Source organism: Leuciscus leuciscus (assembly GCF_965113295.1).
Source record: "Leuciscus leuciscus genome assembly, chromosome: 18".
Taxonomy (NCBI): Eukaryota; Metazoa; Chordata; class Actinopteri; order Cypriniformes; family Leuciscidae; genus Leuciscus; species Leuciscus leuciscus.
In genome coordinates, this window is record NC_138742.1 from 854,023 (window position 1) to 867,809 (window position 13,787).

Below are 13,787 nucleotides of genomic sequence, written 5' to 3' on the forward strand. Positions count from 1 at the left end.
GAGATGAAGGCAGACACATCCATCTTTTAATATCTGACTCAATCTTGACTCTATTTTAAACAAAAAGACAAGTTGATGCATTTGTTTAAAAGCAAGGTTGAGAAAAACAGGATGATGTGATACATATTCATGTTTGCAATGATTCTGTTTGGATTTTCAAAATTGAAATTGTGCTTAACACATTGTGCACATAGAACACAATTTGGTTGTTTGTGCTACAACATGCACATAGGCTAATTTAAAGTTTATTCTTTAAACACAGGATTACTTTACTGTAAGTGTAGTTGAAACACTTAAGCAAAGGTGATATAGATGTTGTATTCTATTGTTTTGCTGTGGGTGTATTTGGAACACTTAGGTAAAAGGGTTGTAGATGTTGTATTCTAGGCCATGTGTCCTGTGTAAACTGAAGTAAACATGTGTGTCTGTGCGGAATTTGATGGCTATAATGTGATTTACAATGAATTTGAAAATCAGAAACAGCGAACGCATCTCATTAATCCTGAAACAAAAAACCTTTTCATAAGGCTTCAGAGAACTAAATATTGTCACGTTTGAATTTATTCTGAATTACTCCGATTTGTTTTTACCAAAATAGATTACCGGATTCGTATATTACCACAAGGTTGCATCAGAGATCAACGACGGTTAATAACTGATATCAGGAAGTGTGCGGGCTGCTTGGATGAGAGGATGGGTTAGTTCGACTAGGATCAGCAAGATGCTGATTGATCAACCTAGCTTGAACACTTCCGATGACTTCTGTTCTAATTTAATGTTACTTTAATGTTGTGCGTGAACAATCACGGGCCTGGCTAATCCAAAGCTATTAAAGAGAAGTAAAGTTGATCTGCTGGCGTCTTTAATGGTGGCAAAAACCTACTAAAGTGAAACAATTGAATTAAGTTCCTGAAGGGCATCCAAGGAGGCTACTGAATATATCTTTGATTCTTGCGCGTTGGGATTATGGCAAATCCTAGATATTTAGCCCATTGCCTCAGCTTCTGATCTTCGGGACTGACCACTTGTGTCGTGCATCCTTAGGAGAAGGACTGCAAAGCGATATAGTTTCCTTATCTATAAACGGAAAAATATAAAGTAAGAGTAAATAGAAGAATCAAATGTTATAATGGCCATTTAAAAAGACTAAATGAGAAGAAAAGGTCCTTGAAACCTAGCAAAGAAAAACAGCGAATGTACATCTTATCAGCCCTGAGCCAAAAAGCCTTTTAATATTCAAATGTATTGACATGATAAATAGCAGAGACTTGACCATGTGTTTAGCATGTGCTGGCGGTTCAAGTCCCTCATTGGCTTTCAGCCTGACCTGTGTTACACACACAATGCACTGGCCAGTACGGCTGCGACTACAGGGCCAAAGCTAAGATAAATCGTCTTTTGAAAAACGAACACTTTAACAAATAAGCCGTTCCAGAGACTCTTCAGAGACCGAAAACAATATAATTTGACTTGTATTGTTAAAGAATATAATTATATTATAACTTGAATTATAATAAACATTATATTACACTCGCAGAGCAGGACAATAATTGGAGAGGTGTGACTTTCGTCATTAAAACTGAATTTCTGAAACAGAATTTCATTTGTGTTCATTGCCGAATTGTGGCACAGGTAATAGCAAACTAAATTGTGCAACAACTAAAATGTAATCGAATCAGAGAAGTAAATGTATGAGGAGGGTGTGAAATGCTAAACAGCAGACAGAAGTACCACAGTTTTTTGCAGGTCGAGAAATATCTGCATGAACTAAAATGTGTGAACGACACCATAAACAGCAAATGCTGACCAGACAACCCACAGATCTGTCTGTAATGAGAGAAAGCAATGAGCATTGCACATGCAGCGGACTGAAGGCTGAACTGGAAAAGCAGCTTCAGGTGTCACAACACACTGAAACAACAGCATCAATTCAGACGTGGTCAATGAAACTCGGTTTCATGAGACATCTGGAATTAAAATTGCAACTGACATGATAATGGAACAAGTAAAAGAATTCCACACGTCTGAATTTAATGTTTTCGAAATATTGGAATTATCTGTGGTTCGCTCTCCTCTGTTTTCTGTCTCAGGCTTACTTCTGCAAATTCCTCGGAAGACGGATGCCAGGAGAGCAAATCCAGGACAGCGGGATTGTTCGAACATAACCTGAGACTCGGGAGATGGGTGAAAAGACATTACAAAAGGCCTTTTCACACGTCACACTATTACATTACTGCATAAATATGGCCTCCCAGTTTAGAACTGGATCAAAATTTGCAACACAATTGTTATAGATTAGATTCAACCCATCTCCTAGACATGAACACTGAACACACACCTCGATCACTATACCCTCACAACTGAACACTACACATCATATGAAGATGTGTCATCTTCACACAAACAGATCCAGATAGCTTCACACACATAGGATGGTAATAACAGTCTAAAAGAGACACACATAGCATACGCTATTCACAACACACTGCCAACTCATGGGAAAACACTGAAATATACATGGGTCAAAGACGAAAAGGGGGTTTCAAGGATAAAAAAAATAAAAGTGTAAAACTGCTTTAAATTTATTCTTTTTCACATACATAAGAATATCTGTTTAACTTTGTTTATTTTTTTAGGCTATCATAATTTTTTATGAAGATCATGCAATCATGACCATGCCGATTACAGTATGTGTCAATAAGGCTTCACTAACGTGATACCATAGACTATAGGCTAGACCATAGACTGCCATCAAGGCCTCAATGAAGGGGATTATGTGAACAGAAAGGGGGTTCACAATGTGCAGCCCAGTTACTATTGGGATTCTTAATATTCCAGATTAATAATATTATATCAAATTTAAAAAAGGCAGTTGACTAAAATCTTCCATATCACAAATGTGAAAGCAAAATGGCCAGGATCTGTGTATGACTTAAGAATTTTCAGAGATTCACATTTATGCACATTATTTGAAAGTGGTAAGGAAAGTTCCACAATTAAATATCAAGCTCACTGTATTACATACACTTATGCTGATCCTAACAGAACTGCATTTTTTTCATAGGTGATTATGACATGTTCCTGACAGGTGTTTATGACCCCATTCCCTGACCCAAACCAGTTACAATGCAGCTCTAGCCAGGACAAGGGCACACAATGAAATGAACTTTGGCTAACTAAAGGGAAGATTTCAGTGTCTGATAAGTCTGAGGGTTGCACACCTGACAGGGCCTGTGACATTGTTGCATGTGCCATATTACACAACATTGAGAAAAAACAAAAAACAAAACACTTTTCATTAAATGTTTAATAAAATACAAATATGCTTAGTTCCTTGAGTTTTATTTCAATTGTTCTTTGTAAAGAAAAGCCAGTGGTCAAGTGCCTGCAACAAGAGATATTAGACACATGCCTCATGCAACAAATAAAAAGGAAAAGTTGTCTATCCACTGCCCACCTGTAGGCCTATGTCTCCTCTGTCTGTGCAGACTCTTCTGTAGGCCTTTCTGGAGATGTGGAATCCTGCAACTAAATTAAGTAAAGTTATTTATGCACTTGCAGGTAGGCTAGTTCCTCCATGTAATGACATTGTGTTTTCCTCTTTTGTGCACTTTTACATAATACACCAACACTTGTATCTGTTCCCAAGAAAGTGGTGTCTGTAGTGGACATTTTCTAACTTTCCAAATGAAAGAAAGTATAAGACTTTGTAATGTCCATTTGTTTCCATTGCACTGGACAGTGAATAAACCCTCTCAGATAGGCTATCTTTTTCTTGGTTGCTTTTATAAACAGACAACCATTTATTTAACAGTGCCTTTTATAAAAGAGACTATAATATAACTAAAAAAGACCATTATGTAGAATATTTTTGTACTTTTATTTGTTCCCATGTTCTAGTGTGGTGACTCTGACATTACAATGAACAAAGTAATTATGCAACTATTAAAATACAAAAATATAGGCTAATAAGTGATAAAAACATCTAACATGGCCACTTCTAACGGATTTAAATTGTCTGCTACTTTTTGCCAGCCCTCTCTCCTGGCTTTGCAGACTTTGAGGTGTTCCCTGGCCTTTTGATTAAACATTAAAATTCTGAATAAACTTCGACTATTAGTTCTTGCTCTGCTGAGGAGAGAAACTGTGCGCGCTCTTTGGCCACGCTGAACAGCCAATAGCAGCGTTGCTGATCAATGTTTCTACTATCGATACATATCCCCTTTTAAAACAGCGCATGAACGTGCAATTATCTCAGATAACTCAATCCAGCGATACTAATCATATCCAGCAGGTGTGTTCGAAGAACCGAGTTAGCCAGATCATGATTAGCACGATGATATCATCTTGGATGTGTCATTTGATCTCGGATGTAATAAGCTAGCTACGTACGAAGAACGAGCCTCTGAACGGTGGTTTAATGTCAACATTGTGACAACGCTGTAACAACCTTCACCACACAACGTATTTAGCAACCTTTTGGCCATGTTGTTGAAACGTTGTTAGAAGGTTGGGTACGTTGTGCCAACGTTCTGTGTTTGCTGGGTAACAGAGGCATGCGTGTAATTTACAGTTTCATCAAATAAATACCCAGCTACGTTGTGAAGACGTAACCGGACCGGACCATATTCGTCGTAGCGACGTACCACATAACGTTCCAGCAACGTAATTTTGTGATTCCCATAATCGTCGTGGCGACGTTATAGTGGTACGTCGCTAGAACGTGACGAGTACGTCTCGATGACCAAACTGGCATGTTACGAGGACGTTTCCTCAAAGGACCACATTAGTGAAAGTGAAAGTGAAAGTGAAAGTGACACGTAACGGCCAAGTATGGTAACCCATACTTGGAATTTGACCTCTGCATTTAACCCATCCAAGTTAATGCACACACATTAGGAGCAGAGTAGTGAGTAGTTAACACACACAGACACTGTAAACGTGGATACACACACCCAGAGCAGCGGGCAGCCTTTGTGTGGCGCCCGGGGAGCGATTAGGGGTTAGGTGCCTTGCTCAAGTAACTTTGTGATTCCTGTATTCGTCGTGGCGACGTTATAGTGGTACGTCGCTGGTACTTCCTAACGACCAAAATACAACCTCCACATTTATTTTTTAATATACTTCTCACCTTTAGTCCTGGGAATTAAGATGTGCTTGATCCATAACCTCGAAATCCACATAGAACTGATAAACTCAAACATTTCATTCTCTGCTGTAAAACCTTATACATTCTAATAGGGAATTGTGTACTATCGTTTCCAGTTAATACATTTAGGGATCAAATACATATATGTAATGGAAACCAATACAAACACCTATTAAATTCTAAATAGAAAATGGCCCAAAAACCACACTGTATTCATTTATTAATCAGAATTTATTCAGTGCTACTTTGTACAATTACTAAGCCAATACATTTTGAACATTAACGATTTTTAACCATGTAAAGTGTTAACAAGTTATGAGTACAGAAATGTAACATCAATTAATTAATCAAAAAACATAATCAATGAATAATGTAACCAACTATTAAAACGTTGTATTCTTTTTATTGAAAAAAGTGTCGTATCATTAGGGGTGAAGTTAAATAATAATCAATACTCTTATTGATACTACTCTTTATAATTTGGCGGAAAAACAATAAAGACCTTTAAAAAAATTAAAAGATTCAGCAGTTTCTTTATTATTAATTTTATTTGCAGAAATAGGTTAAATTGTTTGGCTGTGAGGCTCCTGCTACAAATGTCTGGTGGTAATGTGCTTCATTGCTTCACTACCAGTAGCTAAACCTGAACAATGCGAATATTACCAAAGATCTATAGTCCTTGAGCTTCTCTGAAGCTAACAAATAAAAAAAAATATTGTTAGTAAAGAGTAAAGATATGTAAAAAATTAAAATAATTCTCTCCAGTATTATTTCACCCACCCAAATATACATCAAGAGTTTTTTGTTCAAGAAAATGAGCATGATGACTTTCTCAGAGAGAATCTGAGACCTCTCATTCCTGACTGTGTCCCAGCTCGGCCAGCTGTGGTAAACGCTCCTTCAGACAGTGTTGAGGAGGCAGAGGGAGATGATGGAGAGCTGTGGGAGAAGAGGAAGAGTGTCTTTCTTACCCCACCAGCGGAGGGCAGGGTCTTCTGAGGCACGGATAGGAGGAGGGTCTCGCTCTATATATTCACTGGAAGCTGAAAAATAAATTGTACCATGCTATTGTAGTCAGGTTTATAGCTTTTTGTTAGAAAGGTATAAGAAAATTGTCTAACTTACGTGTTCCTCCTCCTCCTCCTCCTCCTCTTCCTCTTCCTTATCCCGGGCTGCACTGTCACCTCATCGTCCTTCTAGCCAGCTAAAACAAAGGAGAACTTTATTAATGTTGCTAATCTACAGCTTTTAATGCTTTTGAAAGTAATTTATGCTCACCAAGGCTGCATTTATTTGATCGAAAATACAGTAAAAACTGTAATATTGTGAACTTTTATTACAATTTAATAACTATTCAATGTGAATATATGTTAAAATGTAATTTATTCCTTGTGATCAAAGCTACATTTTCAGCATAATTGTGTGAATATAACAAGATCAGTCTTCAGTGTCACATGATCCTTCAGAAATCATTCTAATATGATGATTTGATGCTCAAAAAGCATTTATATTACATTCTAACATTTCTAATACTATCCAGTCATGTAAGTGACGTCATCGATTAACAGCAAATTTATCAGTTGGTTAAATTAATTAGCCAACTTCCAATCACCCATTCAACTGCCAGCAAATCCCTTACAAAACTAACAAAAAATCTCACCTACACATAAAGATGTGATTAAAAGCCCAAACTTTTATAAACAAGAGCTTAGGTTAGCCTAACAGTTAACGTTACCTCTTCTGAAAACGGTTGAGATGCTAACGGAGTTTTTCGAAGACACTAAACTATTCCTATGAAGTAACGTTACATTTTCAACAGATGTGAGTCAATAACACGTAAGAAAAATGTCAGGAACAGTTGTGTGTATTATTTGTGTGATTTTAGACTAAACTCACCTGAAAGTAGTGAAAACAACAGCGAGAGATGGATTTCTGCTTTGTGTCAGTTGCAGTGGTCCTGTGCCGTTTCCAACACATTAGGCTACATTAATAAAAATCTCATGAATTTAAAACTCATTTTGAAGCTCGACCCGCTTGTTCACAGAGTAAACGCAACAACGTATCTGACTTGCAACACACACACAGCAGCAGCTGTGCTCACTCAAGGTGATTTTTATTAATTAAACAACCAATCACAAATATACACACTCTCATTACTCATCACGTGACATTTCATTCAACTCAATCAACTCAGACATAAATATCAATCAATAAAGAGACAAAAAAAAAAAAACATAATACACATTGAGAGCACACGGTTAACACCCCCACTTGCTCTCACATTGTTAACAGAGTAGAACGCATCATTTTCCAAAAATCAATGCATCAAACTTCATCAACTTATACTTGGTTACAGGCTTGTCAACACATCTGCTATCATCTCATTAGTGGGACAATACACTAATGTAATGTCACCATTATTTACAGAAGACCTAATAAAATGGTACTTGATGTCTACATGTTTGCATCTTTGCCTGCTCACGGGATTTTTCGCTAAGGCGATTGTACCTTGGTTATCTTCATATACCTTAGGTTGCGAGTACTGACATGTATCAAGATTTTCCAACAGTTGTTTAAGATAGAGACACTCCTGTATGGTTGTGGCTAGGGCTATATACTCTGCCTCACAGGTGGACAGTGCGACAGTTGGCTGTTTCTTTGTTTTCCATGAAACCAAAGCACCACATTCAGTTAGACTTACACAATAGCCTGTTGTACTACGTCTGTCATTACTAGCCGCCCAGTCTGCATCACTGTATGCTCTTATTCCCAGTGTCTCATTACATTTTCTGTAACACAGTTCTTTGTCAAGTGTACCTTTAAGATACCTCAGTACATGTTTAACTGTGGACCATTGCTCAACAGTTGGCTCTGTGAAATATTGTGACAGTTTGCTTACAACAAAACTTATATCAGCTCTAGTACAGATGGACAAATAGATGAGGCTTCCCACTGCCTCTCTATATTTTTTCACATCAATCATCTTTTCGGCATAATTAGTGTAGTCAAGTTTTTGTTCACAAGGAGTCGATCTAGGTTTGCAATCCTGCATGTTAAACCTTTGCAATATTTTTGTCACATATTTTGCTTGTGACATTCTCACACAGTTGTCACTCTGGTTAAAATCAACACCTAAAAAATGCCTTAATTTGCCCAAGTCTTTCATTTGGAATCTTTCAGTAAGCATGTCCTTCACACGTCTAAGAACATTTTCATCACTTGCCACAATCAACAAATCATCAACCCATATTACAATGATCACTTTTTCATTGGCTGTTTCCCTTGTATACACACAATAGTCAGCTTGATTCTGCACAAAGTGGTTTTTGGTCAAGTACTCATGTAGTACCTTGTTCCAGTTTCTGCCCGATTGTTTTAACCCATACAATGACCTTTCCAATTTACAAACCAATTTTTCATTTGTACCAGATTTTACTTCATAACCCTCTGGCTGTTCCATGTAAATTTCGTGATCTATTGGTGCGTTCAGGTAGGCAGTTTTTACATCCATATGGTGCAAAATCAAATTTTCTTGTACTGCTTTTTGTATTATCACACGGATACTTGTCAAGTTAGCCGTAGGGGAAAAAGTATCTTCATAATCGACACCTCTCTTCTGACTGTATCCTTTGGCTACATAACGTGCTTTGCACTTTTCAGATCCATCTATGTTATTCTTAATCGCATAAACCCATCTACCCCCCACTGCTTTCTTACCTTCAGGCAAACTACTTAGGGTAAATGTGTGGTTTTCTCTAAGTGACTGCATCTCCTCATCCATTGCAGTGACCCACTCTTTTGATCTGTCCGAGGTTACAGCTTCTGTGAAAGTTACAGGTATATTACATGTCACTCTATAACAGTAATCTATGTTGATCTGCACCTGATCAGTTTCCTCATCAGATACCTGTTGAGAAACATAGTCATGGAGATAGTCTGGCTTCTTCCTCACTCTAGAAGGGTATCTTGGAGGCTCAGGCATAGCTTCAACTGTTTGGGTCTGAGGAATACTACTCAGTTCCTCCTCTTTGACTGAAACCTGGTCACTTGCTAGACTTGAATTTACATCCTGCCTAGTTCTATTGGCTTTCTGCTTCAGAACATTATCATCATCATCATCATCAACAATGTTAGTCTGAGTCTGTTGCTCAACACGGGTTTTAGAAAGAAACTTAACTAACCTGTGCTTTTGTACTTTCCTGCTGTCAGGGAAATAGACAATGTATGCTGGACTGCTTTTATCATAACCAATAAAAACACCCTTTTCACTTCTTGGATCCAGCTTTCTTTTATCTTGTTTATAAACAAAACACTCTGAACCAAACTTTTGCATCCTGGCAAGATTGGGCCGTCTCCCTGTTAGCATCTGAACTGGTGTATGTTTGGTGCGTCTGTTAAAGCACCTGCTCCTGATTATGGCTGCGGTCTGCACTGCATAAGGCCATAAATCTTTAGGTAACTCACTCTCTATTAGCATGCACCGTGCCATGTCAAAAAGTGTACGCCAATTTCGCTCTGCCGTACCATTTTGGTGGGGAGAATATGGCGCAGAAGTCTCGTGTCTAATACCATTCTTAACCAACAGGATTTTGTATTGCTTTGCAGTAAACTCAGTGCCATTGTCTGATCGAAGACGCTGAATTTTACCATATGGGGCCATATCAGCAAGAAACCTCTCCGTTGCTTGTAGTGTGTCACTTTTACATTTAAGACTTTATACAAACACGGCACTGGTAAAATCATCAGTGAATGACAAAACATATTTATACCCCTCTCTGGACTCTGGGTGAATTGGACCGGCCAAATCTGTGTGCACTAGCTCTAGAGGCCTTTTAGCTCTTACATCAGGCTTTCTGTTTCTGGTTTGTGTAAACTTGCCTCGGGTGCACACTTCACAAGTTATAGGTTTGTTTGTTGAACCTTCAATTTTCATACCATCAACAACACCTTCTAATCTCTGCACATCATCAAAATTACAGTGTCCCAGTATCTCATGCCATGTTTTTAAATCATAACATCCATTCACTTGGTCATCACATCCATCAGGTACTTTATGCAAATAATATAATCTATCATGTAAACGAATGGGAAATTTTGTACCGTCTTTGTGCACCAGAATGTCCCCATCTTTCCTGAACGTCACGCTTGCTCCACTGGAAGCCGCTGCTTGCACCGAAAATATGTCCTGTGGGTATGAGGGAATGTACAGCGCCCGTCTCAGCATTGTTTTTAGGTGGCGTCCGCGAATGTCCACCAAGCATACCTCAGCATCACCTCTGCGCTCTGCTACTCCCTTACACCTTGTGCCGTCAGCTAGCTCCATGTAATGAGTCCCTGCCTGGAACTCATCATCGAACCTCTTGAACTTGGAGATGTCGGTGACGATATGCGAGGTTGCCCCGCAGTCGACCATCAGGCCCCTCACGTCGACACCCTGGTTGCTTGGCTGGGATCCTGCCGCTCCATCGGTCACCCTGAAAACATACTCGTCGGTCGCTTCCTCGGTGACCCTGCATGTTGCGTCCTGGCGCCGTCTCCTCCTGCAGGTTACGTCGCGATGAGTATTACTCTTGCAGTGGCTGCACCACAGTTTGCGCCGGCAAGCACGGGCAATGTGTCCCTTCAGACCGCATCTGTAGCACACCACATCCGCTGCAGCCCGTTCAGTTGAGTCAGCACTGGTGGGTCTCGCAGGCCACTGTTTTGTCCGCACAGCCATTACATTATCCTCTGCAGCTGGAGCACGCATCTTTTCGATGTCCTCGTAGCTGCGAAGTTTTGTTTTAAATTCAGCAAACGTTATCCTGTCATCCGATTGCGTTATATGGATGGCGAACTGTTTAAAAGTCTCAGGAAGCCCCTTTAGAACCATAGCCACCAGCAGTCCGTCACTCAAAGTCTCTCCAGCATTTCGTAAAGCCGTGATAGCAGTTTCAGCACGAATAACATATTCAGTCACACTCTCGCTGCTTGATTTTTGAAGCGAGGTTAGCTCAGTATACAGGCTTATTACTCGTGGCTTTCCTTTACCTGCATAGTAGTCTCTCAAAATCTTTAACGCTGCGCGCCCTTCGTCGGCTGCTTCTCGCATTACAAGCGACAAACTTTTATCGTCCAAGAACTGGATTAACTCTGCATATGCCTCGGCATTTGAAGCCGCTTCTTCCGGTGTCTCCACACCCGCTGATTCCGTAGTAATTATCTCTTTCAGGCCTTGCAGCCGGAGGTGGCCCAAAAACTTAACTTCCCAAAGTTCATAATTCTTTTCATCCCCATCGAACAGTAGCCGCGACCAGCGACCGCTATGTTCCGTTTTTCTGGCATTAGGCCTACTCATGGCTCTACTTAGACAAACGCTTGACTTCTTGACTTTCTGGGCCCATAACCTGTTCACAGAGTAAACGCAACAACGTATCTGACTTGCAACACACACACAGCAGCAGCTGTGCTCACTCAAGGTGATTTTTATTAATTAAACAACCAATCACAAATATACACACTCTCATTACTCATCACGTGACATTTCATTCAACTCAATCAACTCAGACATAAATATCAATCAATAAAGAGACAAAAAAAACAAACATAATACACATTGAGAGCACACGGTTAACACCGCTCATATGTGCAAAATGCCGCCACTCCACGTGAGTGTCATTTTTATAATTTAAAATTTTGTATTGTTGTTTTTACTAACACTCAACCTCCTTAATAATAATAATAAAAAATACATAATATATATATATATATATATATATATAACGTTGTATAACGTTCCAGAAACGTCGTGGGCACGTCCTCAAAATACGTCGCTATATTATCCCATGGAGAACGTTATAGAGACGTGGTCCACTGATAACTTAATAAAATCTTTGATGAATTAAGTAAATGTCTTATAGAATATCCAAATGGCACACTAGGATAGTACTTGTAATGCAATTTTCTGGAAAGTTATCTGGGGACCAGATGGGAAAAAATGGAACTTTACCACGACGTCCTCACAACGTTCTCCATGGGATAAACTAGCGACGTCTTTTGAGGACGTGCCCACAACGTTTCTGGAACGTTACCCAAGATTAAAAAAAATTGAACTTTACCACGACGTCCTCACAACGTTGTCACAAAGTAATGTCACGCTGACCAAATGACGACTAACTGACGATGTCGTCACAACGTACTGTGTTAGCTGGGTAAGCGCTGAACTTATCGGAAACCCGAGGTTCAGCAGGACAGTAAATAAACATTCATTGAGTTTGTTTAATTATTAACTTGCATTTGAATCAGAGTCTCAAACAAAACTAATATCTCTGGACTGAGAAGATCTCAAAGCGCTGAAAGAATTGAAACAGCTAAACTGTGTATTCAGAGAGTTTGATACATCAGATCGAATTATGGATTTACACTTTTAATGAATCTTACAAATGTTAAATTAATACATAAAAGTTTCCAACCACTACAACTGGAAATACATATAAAACCAACCACCAAATGTTGATTATTTTACAGATTTTCCAAACTAAAAATGAAATAAAACAGACTTTCCCTGAACCACTAAATAATTTGTAGTGCATTTTTATAAGAATTAAATGTAATAACATTCTTTTTTTTTACTTATATTGTGAGGATAAAGGTATTAACTAAAGGTTTATTCCACATGTAAAAATGACAAACATCTGTCATTTGTAAGCAATGACAATGTCAAATTCTTATATTTTATTGGTGTAAATGACCATTAAAAAGAAAGCTGAACAGATTGCAGAAAAAACACGTTTCTTCTGAACTTAAACATTAAAAACTAAACAGCAGGAATAAAAGACTTATGAACAGATGATAACACTGAAGAGGAATCAACCTTAAAAACACAGATCAGAAATAAAACTCTTAGAAAAACAAATAAAAGCATTCCAATCCTTCCCGAATGATCCCATCTGTCCAAACACAACCGCAATCGCCAGTCATGTGAGCTGAATATTGATAAATCTATACCGTTTGATTAGACTGATTGATTGTGTAAGTGCCAGTTATGTTAGCTATGGTAATTAGCATGCAGGTTCCCAGCTAACAACATGTTTTGCTAACGTTCCCTTTAAGTTATGACAACATTTCGGAATGTTCCCTGAACGGTCAAAACATCCAGTTTTATAACATTAAGAGAAACGTTCCATTGCTATTTTTGGAAACATGAAAACAGCATTATGAGAACAGTAAAGACCAGATAACTTTCAACAAGCGTTATTGCCATTTCTGGAAGAAGGTCGTTCATAACTTTGAGAGAACGTTCCCTGTTAGCTCGATTAGCTGGCCTGAATACACTAAATCAAGCCTCTAAAGAGTCTAAAGTGGAGTCCAAATTAAGATGGAACTTTGCAATTAACTTTATAGGCTATATTAATACATTATAGATTGTATTTAATAATATTACATAAGCTACATGTATAGGTGCCTATTGAAGTGTTGATTAGAGATATTCACATTGCTGCTCAAGCACCTGTTTAAATAAGTTTAATAGATTATTAGATATCTATAAAAACAAGACTTTATTGCAGTGTAAAGCAGTTTTTTTTTTACTTGACAAGTGCTTGTTTAATGAGTATTCACAAGCACAATGATTTTACACAAGAAGGAAACAATTTAGTTT

At 38.4% G+C, this 13,787-nt stretch overlaps 1 long non-coding RNA gene across 1 annotated transcript; it reads right to left on the minus strand.

Moving 5' to 3' along the window:
• Window positions 1-5,361: 5,361 nt before the first annotated feature.
• LOC309481166 lies at window positions 5,362-7,178 on the minus strand. The gene is made up of 2 exons (XR_014199923.1): window positions 7,046-7,178; window positions 5,362-6,353 (listed from the first exon to the last, which is right to left on the minus strand). It is a non-coding gene; the product is annotated as an uncharacterized lncRNA (long non-coding RNA).
• Window positions 7,179-13,787: the final 6,609 nt, after the last annotated feature.